At 39.4% G+C, this 22,132-nt stretch overlaps 1 protein-coding gene and 1 long non-coding RNA gene across 3 annotated transcripts in view; one reads left to right on the forward strand and one right to left on the reverse strand.

Moving 5' to 3' along the window:
• Positions 1-11,806, reverse strand: part of GRM3 (glutamate metabotropic receptor 3) — a 226,577-nt gene extending 214,771 nt beyond the window's left edge. For both annotated transcript variants that reach the window (XM_059396940.1, XM_059396941.1), the window contains exon 1: positions 10,857-11,806. The gene's annotated coding sequence lies outside the window, so the exon portion shown is untranslated. The remainder of the gene's footprint in view (positions 1-10,856) is intronic.
• Positions 10,892-22,132, forward strand: part of LOC132015983 (uncharacterized) — a 40,618-nt gene continuing 29,377 nt past the window's right edge. The window contains exons 1-4 of the long non-coding RNA XR_009403849.1: positions 10,892-10,973; positions 16,399-16,505; positions 17,399-17,730; positions 17,890-17,974. This is a non-coding gene — a long non-coding RNA (uncharacterized LOC132015983). The remainder of the gene's footprint in view (positions 10,974-16,398; positions 16,506-17,398; positions 17,731-17,889; positions 17,975-22,132) is intronic.

Below are 22,132 nucleotides of genomic sequence, written 5' to 3' on the forward strand. Positions count from 1 at the left end.
AGGCATACTAATTTTTGAATGGAGACTGTAATTGAGGTTTATCTTTAATTACATCAGAGTATAGTATATTTTACTAAATGAATTTTTTAAAGATTTTATTTATTTATTTGAGAGAGAAAATGAGAAAGAGAGAGAGCGAGTGCATGAGAAGAGGGAGGGTCAGAGGGAGAAGCAGACTCCCTGCTAAGCAGGGAGCCTGATGTAGGACTCAGTCTCGGGACCAGGATCATGACCTGAGCTGTAGACAGTTGCTTAACCAACTGAGCCATCCAGGCACCCCTTACTAAATGCATTTTAAAGGGGCAATGAGAAATGAAAAAAATTCGCTTTCTGATTTTCTTCCACAAATTAGTGTTCTTCCTGCCTTTTACTCAGGTCAAAATAGTATTTCACTATTGAAGCCCATATCTAATGAGGATCACATGACTATCTTGGATAAAAAAGGCTTTAGTAGGACAAATGTAAGCATCGTTAGTTTGAAATTGGCCTTAAAATACAGGTTTGGAGAAAGTAAGTGAAAAGCACATTCTAGGGGCACCTGGGTGGCTCAGTGGGTTAAAGCCTCTGCCTTCGGCTCAGGTCATGATCCCAGGGTCCTGTGATGGGGCCCCACGTCTGCTCAGCAGGGAGCCTGCTTCCCCTGCTCTCTCTGCCTGCCTCTCTGCCTGCTTGTGATCTCTGTCAAATAACTAAATAAAATCTTAAAAAAAAAAAAAAGCACATTCTAAATGAGGTTGTGACCATATTGATGCTCAAAGGTATACTTTGCATGCAAACAGAAAATATGGGTAGAGGAGAGGATCCTATTGAGGAAGAAAGTTTGGAAAGATCCATTGGGAATTGCTTGTAGAAGAGTTTGATGGCCAAGTTAGGAAGTTCAAACTTCCTTTTCAAACGATGAGTTGATAGTTAATGCCTTTTAAACCAAGTAATGGAATGTAAAAATCAGTTATTCATCAAAACTCAACTGGTGGCTCACTCTTGCCTTTTCCGAATCCCTACCTCTTTCTCTAGATATCAGGATATCATATTTTATCATTTTGTCACATCATTCTATTTTCTCTACAGCATCTTCGTTCTCTTGTTTATTGTCTGACTCTCACTATTCAGTGAAAGCTGAGTGAGTACAAAAGTCCTAAATTCCTTTGGTTGTTGTCTTTTACTGCTATGATATCTCTAGAACAATGACTGGGTACATACAGTAGGCACTTACTCAGTATCTGGCTCAATAAATAAATAATGAGGAAGGAGAGACTGGAGTAGATGAACTGTTATAGAAGACTGGGGACAAGTGATGAAGACAGGGCTAAGGTTTTGGCAGTAGTCAGAGAGAAAAGAAAACATACACAAGATGAGTTGTGAAGGAAGGATCAATAGAGGACCAGAGAGAAAAGAAATGTCACTGGCAATTCCAAGATTTTGAACTATTTTCTAGGGAAATGATGGTGTTCCTCCTAGAATCTGGAACTAAGAGGGAAGACCAGTTTCTAGGGTGGTTTTGGGCTTTTAGCTTTCACTAACTAGAACTCTGTGTCCGTGGGAGAGGCGGCGGAAGGGCCGTTATCGGCATGAGCACTGCAACCACCACAGAGGGTAAGGAAGCCACACTATGCCAGGAACACAGTGTCACTTCCAGCAATTTAACATTTTTGTGCCTGTGACAGCCTGAGCTTTAACAATTCAAATGTTTTTTAATGTTGGGGAGAGTGGGGAGATGTCTATTTTTTTTTAAATTATTCTTGATTTTTGCTTCATGAAGTCATTTGTTAAGTGTGGAATGCAAGTGAACACAAAGAGGTTGCTCAGGCCCCCTAGGAAGTGAAGCTGGTGGCCCAGCCCAAGCTTCCCCACCCCCCTGCTGCCTATCCCTCATTCCCTCTTCAGTTTTTTCCCATGTGGCTCCGAACGCTGCTTAGGAAACTATCTTTGGCAGTATTTGTGAGGATTGCCAGCTTCAGCTAAGCAACCATTCACTTGAACGAAGTAGAAGCTGAGTGGAGAATGTATAAGAAGTTGCCAAATGAGGTTTTTTTTAAAATTTTTTCTCCCACTCTGCAGATCCGGAGGGCAAAGGGGAGAACTATGACAAATAATGTTTTCCCATATCCCCCAGCTCAAAGGAATATAGATATAAAGACAATTTGAGTGTTAAGTGTGTGGTTTTCCAAATCAATAAGCATTTCTGTTTTCAGAAATAGAATGTTTTCATTGATAATACTCTTCAAATACCAATAAACTCCCTTTTCTAAGATTTTAATAAATATGTATCATGTTTGTGTATGTTAGTAGAATTTGCTATCGGTAATAAAAGAAATATTTCCTTGCAATGAAAACAATATGAGGTTACCAGAAAATGAATCTATTCACACAACTCATGGGGACTGCACTTCATTAGTGGAGCTTAATTAATTGATTAATATTCTGGCTTGCAGAATTTATTTTAGACAACTGGTTAATCTAATCAGAGTGGATTTGCTGTGCAGAATAATTTTGTAGAGTGATTCATTGGGTATTCTCTGTATGACCATTATTCTCTGTCCAGTTGTTGTGGACTGAATGTTTGTGTCTCCCTCTACTCCCATCCCACATTCATCTGTTGAAGCCCTAACCCTAATGTTATAGTATTTGGATGTAGGATCTTTGGGAGGTAATAAGGTTAGATGAGCTTATAAGGATGGGGGCTCCCTTAATGGGAAGCAGGCTCTCACTAGCAACCAAATCTGTTGGTACCTTGATCTTGGACTTACCAGTCACCAGAATTATGAGAAATACATGTCTGTGGTTTAAGCCACCAAGTCTACAGTATTTTGTTATAGCAGCCTGAGCAGACTATGACAGTAGTGCTTCTAAGACTTGAGTGTGCATGAGAATAATCTGGAAAGGTATTTAGTGCATGTATTGCTGAACCCCAAACTAAATGACATCAGTCTGGAATATGACTTCCCCAGTATTCTTCATTTTAAGTACACTTCAAAATATTTCTGAGGTAGGCTTTTTGGGCAATAATTTGATAAACACAATTTATAACAGAGTCAAGATGACTGTTGTTTGTGTAGTAGATGGGAGGGTGGGAAGGAAAGGTCCCCTACCTCTCTGACTTTGTCCTTCAAGTTTCTCATTCTCTCCTACTTCATCTGTTCTAATCTTTTCCCTCTGAGGGACATACTTAAAATTAGTGGATTCCTTACCTATATCATATAGCATCAAATATCACTTTAGGATTGAACTCACTACCCCGAGATAAAGACCTGAACTGAAATAGAGCTGGGTGCTTAACGGAGTGAACCACCCAGGCACCTCCAGCTTTAGCATTTTAGCAGGAAAAAAGTGGGTAAGATGAGCTCTCTGTAACACCTCAGTCTTTTCCTTATGAGGGCTTCCTTTGTTCAATAACCAGATTTAAGGTCTCTTTTTTCTAAACTTTCTGCATCATGTTTGTTTAGGAAGTCACAGCCAAGGAAGGAAATCTCTTAGGCAGAATTGTGAAGTAGGCACAAATTATAGTTATCCACTCTCTACCATACTGGATGATGTTAGCTTTTCTGAAAGAAAAAAAAAAAATGATCCTGTAAATCCAATGTTTTGGAAGGTTGTTGGACTGTGTGGACCCAGAAACATATGGTCTTTTGTACCTTTGGGATGAAGTAATTTAGTTTAAAATTCAGAGAAATTAATGAACCAAGACAAGTACTGGAAGAAATTTTTCTTGGAAGGAGGTAGGACTTTAGCTTTCTTCAAAACATCTTTCCCAAGGGTAGGCCTTGAGGGAAGTCTATGGAGGAGATATATCAGGAATCTAAGTTCCATGTCTTGGCTCCTTATTAATTCTGAAGTGAGGTATGGTCTGATCACCAATATATCTGAACTTGACAGTAATCACTGGGATTAATGCATCAGAATGTAGAGGGTCTTTGCTTCTTTATAAGATGTTTCAAAATAGAAACAGTTAATTATATTCTCCAGATCTCTTTCTCCTTGAGACAGATACAAATTCTAGTGGTTTTGACCTTGTAGTGCCATCTCCTAAATTGGCATGCATTTCAACATATTTTGTAAAAGCAGTTTCCATTATTTTATATTCACCAACACATGGTACATTGAAATTGTTAAGCAAAATGTAAAATATTACTAATACTCTATCTGCTATGTCTTATTAACAATCAAAGGAGATGGTCTCTATCAGATGGAGGGACAGCTCTGTGATATCCAATTTTTTAGGTCCATAAAATACTGTAGTACAAATCACAAATCAGAGAAAGACTTTCACATAAAGACTCCTATTTCAGCTCTTGGGTTGTCTGGAATGAAGCATAAATTCATGCAATTAAGACAGCAGGTTTCCTGCCTGCGGGAAAGCACCCAGGTCAGAGATTCATATGTGGATTTTCCCAGAGTATTGCTACTGACTGACCAAGTCTTTGGAATCACCATCAGGTCCCTTGGCTTCTCTTGTTCTTAGTATATTTAAAAATGGGCAGGGGTTGGGAGGTAGGGGTACCAGGTGGTGGTGGGTATTATGGAGGGCACGGATTGCATGGAGCACTGGGTATGGTGCAAAAATAATGAATACTGTTATACTGAAAATAAAAAATAAATTTTAAAAAAACCATCAAGTATATTTAAAAAAAAAAAATGGAAACCCCTGATCTTTCTCCCTTTTTCAAGTTGTTGTATATGTTATGAATAAATGCCCAAATGTATAAAATGCTGAGAATTTCTTACATAAAGAATGAATGACTATTTCAGCTGGGTAAGGAAATTTTGAATTTTTACTAGTCTACAAAATGTTTTTACTAGCTCATTTTCCAGGCGGGAAGAAATTAGGTTGTAAAGAGGAGAGAACCCTTTTTCAGCCTTAACAAACAGAAATGCTATTCCCCTCCATGCTGGCTCTTTGTAAGACTATTCTTGCCACTATATTTAGTTTTGCTGATTATGGTGCTCATCAAAATTAGCCTCCAGGAACTAGAATTTGCTCACATTTTCACACCTGGTATTTATTTCTCAGTTTGTTAGTAAACCTATTGTCTTCATAGACTTTTCTGGTTCTCAATTTCCCCCCCCTTCTTTCTAGTTAACTGTAGATAATTTTATAGCTTATTTCTCCCATTTGCATTTCTTTGCCCCTCAGAAGACACTGGCTCTGTCTGGGGATGTATAAAGCCTGCCTGGAAACTCCACTGTGGGTTCTATTTCACTGGTTGGTCTTCCTCTTTGCCGAAGTATGTCCCTCTACTTGGAGCTCAAAAACAACTGTTGAAATGAATCCTAGCATAAAATTCGGAGGCAATATAGCTTAGTAGTAAACAGAATAGGACTTGGGGTAAGAACATAAGTTTTGAATTTCAATTCCTGCCTTGTTAACTACCTGAACTGGAGGAAATTACTTTATCTCTCTGGGCTTCCCTTTCCTGAGTAAAATAGAGATCCTAGTATATGCCTTCTAAGGTTCTGTGGAATGTTAAATCAGATAATCCATGGAACGGTCTAGCAGAATTCTTAGCACATGGCAATTGGTCAATAATTATCATCTATTATTATGACCTACCATTAGTTTTGTCATCTCTCAGCATCGAGCAGTATCTCAAATACATATGTATTGTAAATTCTCAGTCTAAATACATCTGTCAAATGAAGGAACTTTTTTCATCCAGTTGACAATTCTCATAGCCTCTTCACTATTCCAGAGTTGCAAGTTTAATTCTTGGAATACTTTGAACTTTACATGTTTGTGAAATTTTGTATGTATTTTTACATTATTTTGTGTGTCCCCATTGCATGTCCAGAACCTTATAATAGGCGCTTAATAAAAGAGTCTTATAATAGGTGCTTAATAAAAATTTGTTGACCAAATTGCTTCCCCTGTCAGTTACCTTTTCTTTACGATGGTAATCCAGTTTTTAGGGGAGTCTCCTCAACTTGTATTCTTAATACCCTCATGCTACATATATAAGCTGTAATTTTATTTTTTTCCAAACTATGTGTTTTAGTATCATGGTTTCGAAATTTCTGTCTTTTTGGTGCATACCTATACTCTCTCAACTGAATTTACTCAAATGTGTATAGGTGGGTGTGGGTGTGTGCATTGGTGCCCAGACAATGACAGTGAAGTAAATTCTGATAAGGAATTAAAAGTGAGAGCTACCCTGGGCTTTTTGTAGGGACCCCTTGTATATATGGTTTTGTTTTCAAATATGATGTTTCAGTCGGTGCTTGTATAGATAATATCCGAATGTTTTCCCAATTTATTTCTCTGTACATTGTACAATTTCTAGTTCCATAAAAAGATTACTCATTTAGTGAGGAAATATATTCTCTGTACATACAGACTTCTTAGAAGGCCTCTGTTCCAGGGAGAAGTCACAAGTATATTAATGCCTTACTTTTCCTCTACCAAGAAAATTGATTTCCCCTTTGTTTCTAAGGAAAATCATTTTGAGGGTACTCACTATGTGATGAATGGCATGATGAAAACACTTTGGGGCTTCAGGAGGGAGAATACTGGTTCAAAAATTATTTATTCCATGCAATCTAATTTTATTCCTTGAAAGATATAGTCAGTTTTGGAATGCTAATTCTCTTCAATGTCTCCTTAACTTAATTCACATGAATGTTTCCATGTACAATCTAGTGCTTACCACGCAGTGAAGAAGAGAGCACGGAAATTTCTGTGTTTAGCTGCTGATTCACCTTACTCCTAGTCCTTTATTTTCTGAAGTTGCCAAGTGTAACCTACGAACTTATTTCCTGATTATATCATTTACTCCTCTACTGTCTAGCAGAACTTGCATTTCAATGTCTGCGACTTGGAGAAACAATTGAGTGGGATGGTGAGTCTACCAAGATATTGGCTTAAAAATCTTAAAAGAAGCCTACACATGGATGGCTAGGAACCAGATTTTAAGTGAACAAAATAAAAACCTCTTTCTCTCCTGTAGTTATTTCAGGCTTTTCTATTTTTAAAGTAACCTTCACATATGGTACTTCCATATACATCTAAATATATTCCACATAGATATATGCATGATTTGAGTTTACTTTTCATGATACAGCACAGTGATGAATTTGAGCTTAATTATACTGACTTTTCAGATTGTGTTTTGTATGAAGGGACTACTGTATTCCAACAGAATTACTATGTATATCATGTACACGTACGCATCTAAACTATATCCACTATTATATTCCTAGCACATTCTATTAATTATGGAAATCACTTTGATTTCAAAAGTAGAATTTACATGACAACAGCTTCTGAGGCTTCATGGAGTATCAGACCAGCATGTCACAGAATTCCCTTGTAGTGTGGGCGTTGATGGGGTTCTGTTGACATTGAATTTGCAATGAAAATGTCTCATAAATGTGCATCCACATAGAACATTACTTAGAAAGGATCATCTCAATATTCACATAGGTCATTGCTGTCAGAGATGAAAAATTTCCTCACACTTCCATTAGTAAAATAAATTATTAGAAACATGTAATCATACACATACATATCAACAGCCTGAGAGAAGTGTTTTAAATATTTAGAAAAGATGTCCAGATATAGAACTGTATCCTTTGAATTCTCTCCTGTAACTGTATAAAGCTTTTATATACTACAAGTTCAGTATGAATGTTAGATGAAGAGTCTAAGTCAGGCAAGAGAATTAACTGATCCAGTGGGATTATAATAGGGAGTAAGTAACAAGATAAAATAGAACCATGGGAAAATTAGGCTGAATATCACAACAAAGTTCAAAATAGGGAGAACTATTAGACTGTGAAATAGTCTTTCAAAGGCACCTGAAGAAGTCATTACTTGAGCCATTTAAAACCAGACTGGACTGAAATACTCCAAAATACAGTATGCTATGGGGACCAAGCCTACATCAGAAGTGGAAGGAGGGGAATGGCCTAATAGTTTCTACTGTTTCTGTGATTACTATGATTGTACTCATTTTATGTGTTCGGTCTTGGTGGATAATCTTCTATAATTTTATGCTACTTCTTGGGAACAATTTCAACAAATTCATCCAGTACAGAATTGGATGCATTTAACAGAATCTCAGAAGAGACGAAAATGCATAATAAAGTCTGTGTAAAATCGCAAAGCGAGATAAGTATGATTACTTTACTACTCATTTTTTGGGAGTAACCGTTGGAGGAAACAGTTCTCACCCTGGAACTCTGGCCATATTTCAGTGTGCAGAAACACATCGTGTCTTTCTGGATTTCAATGGAAATTAGGCATTAATTTTCATTTTTTAAATTTAATGCTATCTTGGGATGATGTTGAGTGCAGAACAACACATTGAAACATTTCATCCCAAGCCAGTGGGCTATATTTTGGCAGGAGGTAGCTAGGAAACTGGAAAAAAAAAATTCATGCACCATTTTGTGATATTGGTTAGAGGACTGGACAAGAAGGACAAAATGTTTGGATTTGAAAAAAATAGAGTTTGACATGAAAGAAGAGAGAAGAAAAAATACCTAGGTAAATTTAAAAATGTTACTATTGGGAGTCATTCAGAATAAGACCATCCTTAGTCTTGTGCTATTCCGGTTGATCACCCATCATGATGAGGGTAAGTGAGACAGGTGACCTTCTGACAATTATCCTAATTTTTTTCACTCAGAAACATTAATTTAAATGTAATTAAAAATAAAGATCACTCAACTTTATGCTATCTTTGCATTTGTTCAACTTACCAATTTAAATTGCAGTGACCTAAAATCAGAGATGGGCTTATCATGTTAATGTGTTTAGTAATTGTGGGGTAAATCATCTAATTTACACTGATTTCTTTCCCCGTGTACACCACAACTTCATAAAAAGACCATCAAACACAAATGAGTGAATCATAAGATATATTTTCATTATTTATAAAATTTTCTGTTTATGTAGCTTTCTATACATTTTCTCAACTTACTCATTACATCTTCCTAAAGTGTGAAAAGAACCATTCAGTTTAAATAGAAAGGTACCTCCTTCCTCTAATCCCCAAATATAACCTATTCCTTGTGTTGGCGTAATTTTTTATGAGCTGGATTTCACATTTCATTGTCAATGATCTGGCTCACAGAACAGGAGGTTTTATACCCAGATATTTTTGCGGGAGTCAATGGGCCCTTAACAACACTAAGAGATATTTTTACCATTTATCCCTCTTTTTAGCCCAATAAATGGAGACATTCTGGAATTTCCATTGTTTTATTTGTGAAAAAACGTAAGTTTCAAGACTTTTCCTCAGTTTCCATCCTGAGCACCCATGTTACTCTGAATATAAATCCAAACAGTCTTAGGGCATGTCTATCCAAAATACTCCTGCTGGGTGATCAGAACCTGAAAGGATGGACAGCTAAAACCTACAGGTGTGAAAAACCTTTGTACATCCAAGACAATGCCATTGTGAAAGGGAAATAATCACTTTATTAAGGTCCAATGTGCAATAACTTTTTAGAATCTGTTCAAATTCCATTGGGCAGTTTTGAGAAAAAGGATGCATAGTGCTATAGAAGCAAGTAATAGAGTAAAGTAAACAGCTTTGGGTAGGAGCTGTATAATCCACAGGAGTTTAGTGTAATAAGAACCGAGATGTCTTCTGCCTCCATTAAATATATTTATTTACGTAAACAATTAGGGTTCCAGATATGTGATCAGATAAACCAAAGCTGACTTAGATTTAGGTAAATGAGTAATGTTTCTCTCCAGATCGATGTTTAATTTTTTTCCCATAGAAACACAATATAGCTCTCCCGAACAGTGCTAAGAGTAGAAAGCACAAACAAAATTAAGCAGAGAAACTCAAAGTAATGAACTATTGCTGAGATCCTTAACTCACAGCCCTCAACTCTTACTAACCTCAACTCTGCATATACCTGAGAAGTAACTATATTTACCTCAAACACATCATTATTCAATAACAGTAGGCATATTTTATCAGCAAATTAACAGCACTTGACCAAAGATCTTTAAAAGAGTACAGTTTTATTCCTAATCAGAATTTACAATGCTTTAAAATACTTAAAAGGCAGGGGCATGTCCCCTTAAGAGAGCCATGGAAAAATGTTGTATCGTAAGCCCTCCACGTTTATTAACCCAGGGAAGGAACTAGAAGGAAATCTAAATGAAATCCGTACGAAACAAGCTTATTGGATGTATTACCTAGTCTATTTCTGGATCGCGAATCTCCCGCCCTCTCTGAGTTACCTCACTGTTAGATAAGAAAATGGAACAAGATCGATGAAGAGATATGCTTCCAGTCTGGCTTTTCGATTTTTCGCTTAAGCCAAAAGGAGCAAAGGGCATCGAGTTAGGGCTCCTTTCCAAGCGTGCTGGTAGGAGAGCGAACCACTGGCCGCTTCTGGCTGCAGAGCATATTCCGGCTACAACACGGACCAGGTCCCACTGACCGCTGCCTACCTCTCCTGGCCACCTCCACACCCACATGAAACCGCCAGTGTGGCAGCCAGTCATCGCAAGGTTTCCTGTGCACAAAGCCTAAGGAGCCCCCGAATAGGAACGAATCCTGAGCCCAGAGCAAGGCTAGTGGTGGTTGGCTGACAAGACTGGTCTCTCTGGGGGTCCGTGAGGGCCAGTTCTTCCCTCACCTCTCGCACCCTGCACCCCGGTCGGTCGCAGGTCTGTGCCCTGAAATCTGCCTCCCTCCCGGAGAGACAGACGTGCGCGCACACACACAAACTCTCACTCACGCACACCCACATCGCCTCTGTCCCCCTCCCGCCCCACCCCCGGCAGAACTGGGCTCTGCCTCAACTTTCCTGGCTGAGCCTGCCCCACGAGGAACCCGCGCCTCCGCGCCCTCGCTGGGTGCCCTCCGGAGGGACACGTCCTCCTCTGGGCCCCTTACCTCTCTCATCGACAACTCCTGGCAGGGACTGGAGCTGACTGAGGTGGCAGTGGCGGCGGTTGAGCCTGCACCCGGGTTCTGGCTCATGGTTGGTCCTCCTCATCCGACACAAAAGAGGTAGCTTGCTGGCTTTGTCCTTTCCAAATCCAAGGAAGAACTTATTTTGCCCCCGAAATGGCCAACTTGTGCGCGCACCTTCCTGTCACAGTGCCCCCTACCCCCGCCCCCTCCCGGCTGCGCGCTGGACCACTGCCCGGTGGCAGAGCATCCAGGCCTCCGAAGCAGTGGGGAGTGGGAAAAGGAAGGGTGGGAGGGGTAGGGAGGGAGGAGGTTGGGAAAAGGGGAGACCCAGTGGTATTCGGCGGAGGGGAGGAGAGCACTTCCAGAGGAGTCCCTCTCCGCTTTACAGGCAAACCCACTTCCCAGGCGCAGAAAGCAACTTTCCTTCACCTTGGCCAGGCTCAAACCGTCGCATCTAATTGGGACTCTCGGCAGAGGCGAGGACCTTCTGGCATTCTCTCCTTCTCATTCTCTTTCTCCTTTCCTCCCTCTCTCATTCTCCTTTTCCTTTCCCCCTCCCCTTCCCCCCCCACCTTTTAATAGGGGTGTATCTGCAGAGTCTTCAGTGAGCCAGGGTACCTAGACAAGAGGATTATTATAGGAGAGCCAGGGCGATTTTGCTAGCTGCTTCGCCTCACTCTGTTGGAAATCCTTAGGCAGGGCAGGCAAGGGTGGGTGAATTTCGGAGGGGTGGGATGAAGGGGCGTGGGCCGGCAGGAAGATCTGCGGCTCCAACTTTGAAGCTCAGCTCGAGCTCTTGCCTGTGGGAGAGCGGCCGTGGAAGAACTCTCCAGCGATCCCCGAGCAACGGGTTGATCGCATGCTGGAGGAGAAAGGGAGAGCGGGTGCTGAGAGGGAGCAAGTGAGCCTGAGAGCCCGGTGTGCCTCTCTGCCCCACACACCGCTCAACTGCACATTGGGAGCCCCTGGAGAGGGCTTGTGCAGAACAATCTCTGGGTCAGGCGGGAGGGAGACGCTCCTGTTTCCTAGCAACCCCCATCAATCTTCTTGGGATAGCTCCCTCTGAAGGAATGCGATTGGACAGCCTCTGGAGGGAAGCCACGCCCCCTCAAGAATGCTGGGCTGCTGCTTTTTCGCATTCTCCTAAATTTCTTAGGTGGAATAAGATCAGAGGGGAGTGCTGAATTACATTCCTTCTTGCCCTCCTATGCTGCCACCCAGGCCTCCTGCAGCGACTCCCCCCACCCCCACGTTAGTCCTTCTCTAGCCCTACTTGGGGTTGGCACACACAGGCACTGCTCTCTACGGAACCTTTTCTTTCTTCTTGAAATTAAATAAATAAAAACCTTGAATCGGTGACGTAGACACAAAAGAGAAAAAGGCACACGGAAATAGCTATAATAGGCTCCAAGCTACAGATACAATCCTAAAGGTAAAATTCCAGGCATCTTTCTATGTTTAAAGAAACACACTGTGTTTAATTTCAGAATCGAAACTTCACTGGCATTAATTTTTCCGCCCTGATATACTAACTTTTTGTTAAACAAGGACTGAGTTATAGGGAGCCGGAGACAATTAAACGTAATGCTTCAATGCTACATTTATTCTTTAATATTTAATGTTAAGTTGTTTTAACAACTGCCTGCTCTTGTAACCTAGTCAGAACATTTAAACTACAGAAATAATTTTACTACTAATTCTTTCAGAGAGTCGACAATATTTAGAAGACACATGTACTTAAATATTCCATTGTGAACACGACTGAAACTAGAAACTCTAGTATATAAAAATTAAAATGTTATTAAATAGTGAAACTCTAAAAATGCTTGAAGTTCCTCTTCCAAAACCATTCCTTCTGGAATGCAACAGCAGTGCCCAAATAACAGCAAAATCATTCTTTCTTTGTATTTCATTGCTATTACCTAACATGTACCAAAATCACATTAGACTTTGTAAGAATTTTCACAATGTCTGTCTGATAGACAAGCGTACATTAAGGAGCAGTGACAGGACAAAGGAGCGCATAAGGATCTGTTCACTGCAGTGCTTCAGATATGCATGAAGTCATGTTGGCAGCTTTTGGTTTCTTCCAGAATATTCCACAAGATACCTTTTTTGCCTTTCAAAGACTGTCAGAATCAGCTGAGATAAGGGAGAAGCAGAAAAGATCTGATGTTTCCATTCATTAAAAATAAAAGTAGCTGTGTTTGCACAAAAGCAAGCACTGGTGTATAGGCTGCACTGCATGGCCAGAGCCACATGTTCTCTACTTCACCTACTAGGGCTGGCGATGTGGGGAGCTGGAAATACTGAGTAAATTATTAATCTGTTCTTGGGTCTGGCCTTATGGGACACTTTTTTCTCCCCTGCCACATGCACACAGAAATGATGAACATAGGGGCTTTTCAGCCTGGTGAAAATGTATTACCTGAATTTGAATCCTTAAGTGCCATCCCTTCCTAGCTGGGTGAGCTTAAGCAAGGTTCTTAACCTCAGTTTAGCTTGGTTTGATCATCTATAAAATGGGAATAGTAATCGCTCATCTCAGAGTTATTTTGGGGATTAATAAGTACCATTTAGGCAGTATGCAAATATTTGCTCTATTAGTTTCTAGTTTACAGCTAACTGTGTGGTATTTTCATTGTTGTGCCATATATAATATTTAATTCAAGGCACTTAGTCTTGTGCTTTAATTTTTCCTTTTTAATTTAGTATAAGTTTATCATTGAGAACACGGCTTTAACTTTTAATGTTTATATGTGTGTGTGTGTGTGTGTGTGTGTGTGTGTGTGTGTGTGTTTATATGCCCGCCTGCATGTACATGCATGTTCTCGAGTTCCTTTTAAAAGCCTCAAGGGATAAACTAAATAGCAACCTCTGGCTAAAAGGCATGTAAATTAGGAAATTTACATGCCTTTCCCTTTCTCCCACCCTCGCTCAAGTATTCTTTTTTTTTTAAAGGTTTTATTTATTTATTTGACAGACAGAGATCACAAGTAGGCAGAGAGGCAGGCAGAGAGAGAGGAGGAAGCAGGCTCCCTGCTGAGCAGAGAGCCAGTTTCGGGGCTCCATCCCAGGACTCTGGGATCATGACCTGAGCTGAAGGCAGAGGCTTAACCCACTGAGCCACCCAGACTCCCTCAAGTATTCTAACTGGGCTCCATTTGTAAACAATTCTCTTTGCCACTTTTAAGTACTTCTGGTCTAGCATGTATAGTACATTTATTGTTATCTGGTCTTTTCAAGACATGCCCATGTTTGGACCTGTAGATCACTTTCTCATTCATACTTTATATTACTTTGATTCATTTTTACTAATCCATCTATATTTATTTGAATGATTAATCATGATATTTCTTCTTAGGACTTTATAGTTAATTTCCTGCCTTCTGGTATAATGCCTTTTTAATGTGGTCTGTTCAGTATACTACCTTTCATTCAGGAATAACATTGGGAGTTGATGTGCTGTCATCATTAATTACAAATAGATGCCTTCCATATTTTCATTCTGATCCAGAGTTCACTCTCATTAGCATTCCCTTTGGAGCCAATCTCCGTTGGCTCAATCCAGAAATCAATTTCATTGCTGGTTTCTAGTCAGTCCTCAGAGTGCAGTTATTTCAATCATTATATATAGACTGATCAGGTGTCCAGTTTGTCTGGGGTGGTTCTGGTTTACATCTCTTGTCCGGTTGTATTCTCAGAGCTCACTGTTTTTCAAAAGTGTCAGGTTTGGCATTAAATTATATGGCTTCCTACACCCTCTCATCGTCTGGCTGGAAACTCCTGTTTCAGGCTTTCCTTACTCCATCTGCCATGGAGCATATAATTCTTTTTCCATGATAGGACCAATCAGTTCTGGAAATCGAATACATATGTCTCTGTAAATATATAATATATGTGTAAAATATTAAAATTTATTTTTAATTTGTTTATACCCAAGCTTATACCTAAGCCTTATTTTCCAACTTCTTTAAAAATGTGTTTCCCCTTTGGGTCATCTGCAAATTCTGATTCTAATTACTGTTATACAATATGAAAATAAAAATATTCTAGTATTAATTTTGATGGAAGGTACCAGGCAAGAGGTGCCAAGTACTCTGTATTCCCAAGCATGAGTTGCCAGACCCCCTGTGCTAGATGCAAGTGGAGGATCTTTTTTTTTTTTTAAATATTTATTTATTTATTTATTTGAGAGAGAGAGAGAGAGAGCGCGCGTGAGAGCGTGCGCATGGGGGTGGGGAGAGCAGAGGGAGATAGAAGCTTAAGCAGACTCTCTGCTGAGTGCAGAGCTGGATTTGAGGCTTCAACTCAGAACTCTGAGATCATGACCTGAGCTGAAATCAAGAGTCAGTTGCTTGACTGACGGAGTCACCCTAGGGCCCCATGAGTGGAGTATCTTTAAACCCTATACATTATGGGAGAGTTGAAGTCCAAGAACCTGAGAGGGGTAGGCAATTGGAGTTTTTGGTTTGCTCTCACTTTAGGTAGAGGATTGGGAGTATGTGTTCTCCCTCACTTCTACTTTTAAGCCGGGTGCTGCTGCTATAGGGAAACCATTGCCATATGCCCTGGAATTAGGGTGACGTAGTAGACTGCTTTGTATTTCACAGCAGAATAAAATAAATTGCAAGAGGCTGTGTGTAGATTTGTCTCCCAGAGGCCCCAAAGGAAAGAAGGCTGAACTTGGTGGGTAGTAGAACTCCTACCTATGACAAGTATAAGGGGTTGGTTTTCTACACACTAGATGTGAGGACAGGGAGCACAGAGCAAGAAGATATGTTGTCTTAGATCCCAACCAGAAGGGCCTGGAGGAGAAACTTTGAATCTCTGATAGGCAGGCTGTGTGGGGCGCAGGGCTGTGGTAATGCAACTGTGCAGGTTGTGCTTTGCACAGAGGCAACCAGGAGTCATCCAGTGTTCCTATACAAGGCTGCAACAACCCCGTGGAAGGTGGCCATTTGGTGATTAATCATTCTGGTTGGGGGTGTGGTTGGGGTTGGTGCTGACTAGGAGAAGCTGGAGGTGAAGTGCAGACAACCAGGGACCTCTAGTAGGTTATAAGTGTCCAGTCATGAAAGCCTTACCAGAATCAGTTCAGATTCTGCAATGAGAGATTCCCCGGAGCTCGAGGGTCTTCAAAGAACTGATTAAATTGGGCTTAGAAAAGTCTACTTTGAATACCTGCTAAGCATGGAAAAAAAAAAAGGCCAGACCAGTACTGGTCAGAGAGAACTTTTCTTGTCCACTCCTACCTTCTATCTCAGACTTCTTCAAATCAGAAGGATCAAAAGCTCCATCTTCTGCTTGTAGTGGAGGGAGGATGAGGATGAGAAGCTGGTTGAATAGGGAGGAGAGCCCTTCCTGGTTCCATTGCTGGCTTCCCCCTACTGCCTTCCCCAGATGGGGGAAGGGAAAAGCTTTTAACTAAGATGAACTTTGGAATTTTGATTAATACTCTGCATCAAAGCCCATTCCATCCACATGAGTTTGCTTTGTTTTGTTTTGTACTAATGTGAAGGAAGGAATTTTTATCTGGGAACAATCTGAAAGGAGAGGTACCAGCCTTGAATTACATCCAAGAAGATAAGAGAAGAAAAGCCCCATAGGCAAGATATGTTCAAGCAGGTGAGAAAAAAATGAAATTGTTTTTGTGGTACTTTACAAGCCTCACTTATTAGGAGTATAAATGTTCTCATCATACTTTGGATCCTTTTGCATGTTTTCCCTGATTTTCACGAAGAAAAAAAAGTGACCTTGAATGTTTACGATGTGTTTGATTTTTGTCTTGTATATTATACAATTAACAGGCTAATTAAGGTTGGTTCTAAGCTTGAATGTTCAAGTATTAAAATATCTGTTATTAAAGTAACTCTTGAAAAGATTTTAAGATTTTCAATTATTAAATAAATATGAATGAAAAGAAAGATTAATAAAAATAGTAGATCCTTTGAAAATACTCACCACAAGAAATCAAAATCTTTGTGTTCCTCAGACTGGACATCTCATGAGGGTAGGTACTAAGGTTGTTATGTTTACTATCATATCCCTGTTCTTGTGGAAACAATGTGTGTATGCATAGGTGTGGGGACTGGGAGGAGAAAACTTGGTCAGTAGATGTTTTTTGAGCAAATGAATCAATCTTCAAAGATAAAGAGATCACATGGACTTACGTTTTTATACTTGAGTAAACTGCGTTGTCCATATAGCACACGTTCCCAAATATCTGTGTAGGAGGAGTTTTGAAGAGTTAATATAGTTCATTAATTATTAATCTGGTTCACCCACTTTTTGAGGGGAGTGGGTATTTGTGCTAACCCTTTTTGATCTCAAGTGCGTAAAACAGCCTGACATATTGCTGAGCTCTGGGTATCTGCTGGTTATCTGATAAGTAGAAGATTAGATGGTTGGAAGATCTTTTTTCAGGGTTGTGTCTCAATTCTGTATTTTTTTAACAAGAAAGTTGGTTTAGTTTTAGGTCCTTTTTTTTTAACAAGATCTTATTTACTTATTTATTTCAGAGAGAGAGCACACGGGAGGAGGAGCAGAGGGAGAGGGACAAGCAGACTCTGAACTGAAGGCTGAGCTGGAGGCGGGCTCTATCTCTAGACCCTGAGATCACATCTTGAATGGAAATCCAGAGTTGAGACTATTCCAAGTATCTAGGATTCTGAGGAGATAAGATGGGGCCCTGAAATTTCTCTTCTGATAATGGTGGGCAGAAATGTCAACAAATCATTAAGTATACAACATGATGGGATGTATAAAAGAGGCCTTTTAGGAAGAATGATTATATGTTGCTGCTTATGATGAACATCCTGAGCTCAAATGACCTTTGATTATAATTACTAAGGTAAGAGCCTGCTGTTCCACAAGGACTCCATGTGAAGACTAAACACACATGTGTGAGAAGGAGCATATTCATTAGAAATGCCTTTTGGCTGCAAATGACATATAGTTCAGTTAACTGTTGCTTGAATAAATAGTTGTTTTCCATTTGGTTTATTTTCAGATATCAAGACTAAGCATTTCTGTCTTTTCCTTTATGTTGCAATATTGCTGTTTCTGCTCCAGCTATCACATCACTCATTCAGGAGGTAGGAGAAAGCAGCAGTGTAAGTCATGTTTGCCCTGTGTATCAAGAATGCACAATCTTTCTCATCACCACACACCATAATACCATTTATGTCTAACTGACTAGACCTGTTCATTTGACTGTAGCTAAAAATTATGTTGGAAAACTGTATTATTGGCTTTTTCAGCCTCTTTGGTGTGAGCATCAAGAAAGAGGGTGAATGGCATTGGCAGTTGGGTCAGTCAGTCAATAGCATCTGACTCAGGGAGTAATCTCAGTGTTTCCCTCTTAAACCTTTTCTATTTGGAGATAACATTTCAGCCCATCATTAAATTTTTGACTCAAAAGAGAGGTGACAGAAATAGATCTTCCATGGAAGGAAAATGTTTGTAGCTGCCAGTCGAGGCCGGCACTCTTTGGTCGTATATAAGTTGTGGGTAAGCGACCTTTTGGGCCAAAGTCAAGTATAGTACCTGTTCTTAATTACATTAACATCTGGCTCATTCTTTATCTGAAAGTAATATGTATCATTTAAAATTCTTAGGCCCTAGGGACGCCTGGGTGGCTCAGTTATTTGAGCGGCTGCCTTCGGCTCAGGTCATGATCCCAGCGTCCTGGGATTGAGTCCCACATCGGGCTCCTTGCTTGGCACGGAGCCTGCTTCTTCCTCTGCCTCTGCCTGCCACTCTGTCTGCCTGTGCTTGTTCTCGCTTCTCTATGACAAATAAATAAAATAAAAAATTAAAAAAAAAATTCTTAGGCCCTAAAAGTATGTGTCTTTTTGAAGAAACCCTAAATCACCAGGCAAACTACTTGTATTTATAGGTATTCCAAACACAATTTTGCCTTTAGAACTGTTTGAGAGAATTTCAGGTAAATATTAAATGCATTTTAAGTATGTTAAAAAAACATTTAAGTGTTGGCTCCTGCAGCATAAATGTTGCACCGTGGTTCTATTATGGGAATTCATTTACTAATAAATATTTATTGAGGGCCTACTCTGTGCCAGGCAATGTGCTATATGCTGGGTGTGCAAGATAGATTAGTTCAGTATAGCTCTTGGTTTAGGGGAGCATATAGCCAGAAAAATTTTTTGATCAATATGGAGTTTTATTTTTAGGAATATTCCAACCCTATCCCTTATGACTGTGGGAGATGTCACAAGCTCTCCATATTGTATTTTGGGTTATTTTACTCTAATTTATAATATTCTGCTTTTTAAATTTATTTTATCTTGCTACTTGGGTAATATTCTTTCTTTAAGAACAAAAGCAAGCAAACAAACCAAAAACTTTTATCCCTAAGAGCATTTCCTACTTTAATCTTTCATATGTTTGAATAATATTTAGGGAATTCTTCAAGTTCATGAATGAATCCACTTTTTAATGTAAAAGGCAATGTATCTATAAGGAGTCATTTTCCCTAAGAAAAACTGTGGTCCTGAATAAGAAAGTTGGGTTTTTGTTTGTATTTTTTTTTTTTTTTCCTATCTGGTGTGAGGACAACTTAAGGGAGGGAAGATGCTTGGTGGAGATACCACACAATTGTAAATGTGAGATGTTAAGATGTGCTGTTATTTCTAAGCCAGAATTTTAAAAAATAAATTCAAGATTTCAGGGAAGTATTTTTTTTTCTGTCAGGCAAAACATATTTTGCTTGAGATATCTTAGAATTGAGTCAAAACCTGAACTAGGCAGTTGTTTCTCATATTTGGTTTAATGTGGTAGTGGAGTTGAAGGCATGATAGTTCAATTGGATGTAGTGTTAAATTAGTAGTAGCATATGAAAATTTTAAAAATTCCATACTGCTCAAATTAGAATATCTCAGGCTGAAAAGAGAGGTTGGATTAAAGTTCTCAGGGAGATGTTTATTAAAATTATGCGTTAGTCACAAATCTTTACTTTGATGATTCATTATTTTTCCTAAAGCATAGTTACTTTGATTCCAAAAGTTGTGGAATAAATGTGCTCTTCTTCCTTGGAATGGTTAGAATGTCTTGAGAGGTTTGCAGAGAAGAAAGTTCAAATATTTTTTGTGTGTGTGTGTGCAAGTGAACTGTTTTGTTCCTTAATTCACTCCTCCAGTAATAAAGTAGCTTTTGTGTATCCTCAGTCCAAGCGCATAGTTTCCTAAACTGATTTTCGAGGAACACATATAGATCAGAGAATTGCTGAATTAGAAAAATGAAAAGTGCACTATGAATTCAGGCCAGCGCTTCTCAAACTTTTTTTCTGCCCAGGACTCATGTCAGATGATGATCCAGCCAGTTGTCATTCTGTATGGGGTACTTAAAACTCTTCCCAATTCTGTTGTCAGCTGTAACTCAGTTCCTTTCTCTTCTATTGAGGGAGGATATTGGAATGCAGGTAAGAGTGACTTTCCTCTAGAAGTACCTTGTCTTCCTGCTAGTTTACATAGAAAGTAAAACATTCAGGCAAAGTAAAACTTTCAAAAGTCTTGTCACATTATTACAGGATGAGAACTGCTGACCTCCTCCATTATGTTCCCTCTTGTAGAAATAGCTGTGATAACTGTAAAGTCTGAGAAGCCTTCCTCAGTCACTCTATATTTTTATTATTAACATTTTTCCTTGAATAACAGTTTGGGTTTTCAAAATGCTTTCGCTTCTAGTTTTTACCACAACCGTTGGAGTTAAAAAAATCCTATCATTCACATTTCTTTCTTTATTTCTTTTTTTTTTTTTTGAAGATTTTATTTATTTATTTGACAGAGAGAGATCACAAGTAAGCAGAGAGGCAGGCAGAGAGAGAGGAAGGGAAGCAGGCTCCCTGCTGAGCAGAGAACCCGATGCAGGACTCAATCCCAGGACCCTGAGATCATGACCTGAGCTGAAGGCAGCAGCTTAACCCACTGAGCCACCCAGGTGCCCCTCATTCACATTTCTTAGATGAGGGTTGTAAGGCTAAGAAAAGTCCAGTGACTTATTCTAGGTCATATAGGAAATGAATAATGTGCCCAGAACTTCAATCAAGTGTACTGTCTTTTAGTGCAGTGTGTATTCCAATATCCTTCTCATTAATGTATAAAAATTATTAGATTATTAAATGGACTCATCCCTACAAGGGCTTAACCAGGTAATGATTACCTCTCCCAAGTACGTTTCAGTTTTAAGGAGTGATACCATTACTGAGAATTTCAGATACTTTGGAAATCAGTGGGATTATAAACTTAGTGTGAATATAACGATTTAAAGTATGGCCACAGTAGATGGCTGCAAGATCTAAAGTTACCTAATCAAGCCAAAATCTTATGAACATTTTTTGGTTAATAGCCATGATTTCAAGGCACCTAGGTGGCTTAGTTGGTTAAAACTCTGACTCTCAGTCTCAGCTTGGGTCTTGGTTTCAGGGACATGAGTTCAAGCCCCAAGTTGGGCTCCACACTGGAGATGGAGCTTACTTAAAAAAAAAAAAAAAAAAAAAAAAAAATCATGATCTCATTCTGTCCCCATGACCCCACCAACTTTACAGTAAACAGTGAAGAAAGGTACCATGTCTACTTGTTCAGTGTTCTTTACCTGGAACCTAGTGCAGTGCCTGGAACATTTGTTGAATGAATGAACTTCAGCAGTATTGCAAGCTGCCTGCTTGATTATAACCATAAAAAGATGATATAGTGCTTTCAAAGTTGATATTATGATGATGTAATTATAAAAATATGTGCTTCTTAGAGATGAGTTAATTGTATTCTTTAGGATTGACTAAATTATTCAGTAGTAATAATAATCCCCCAACCTCATGGGTTTAAAACAACACTCAGGCTATATGTTCATTTAGGTTTGATTGGGAGCTCTGTTTTATGCTGCCTTTATTCTGGGACGCTTGCTGATGTAGTGACTACTATGTGGAACACTGTCCGTTTGGGGGAAGAAAAAGAAAGATCTAGAGGGTCTCCCATCAAATGCTTATCTACGGGAGAGACATGTGTAAATTCTCCTTACAGTTCCCTGGGCAGAACTGATCCCAGCAACCACCAGGACGCTGGAGAGAATTCTACCCTGTGACCAGAAGGCAGAGAACTTGACTTAACTATTGAACTGCACTAATGACTCCTACAGTGGTAAAGCAGTATTGATCTTATGTGAGAACCATATCTGTATTGTGTATTCTCCCATTGCAAATATAAGAATTTCTATTTTTGACCATATTCTGTGGATCA

Source organism: Mustela nigripes, chromosome 4 (assembly GCF_022355385.1).
Source record: "Mustela nigripes isolate SB6536 chromosome 4, MUSNIG.SB6536, whole genome shotgun sequence".
Classification (NCBI taxonomy): domain Eukaryota; kingdom Metazoa; phylum Chordata; class Mammalia; order Carnivora; family Mustelidae; genus Mustela; species Mustela nigripes.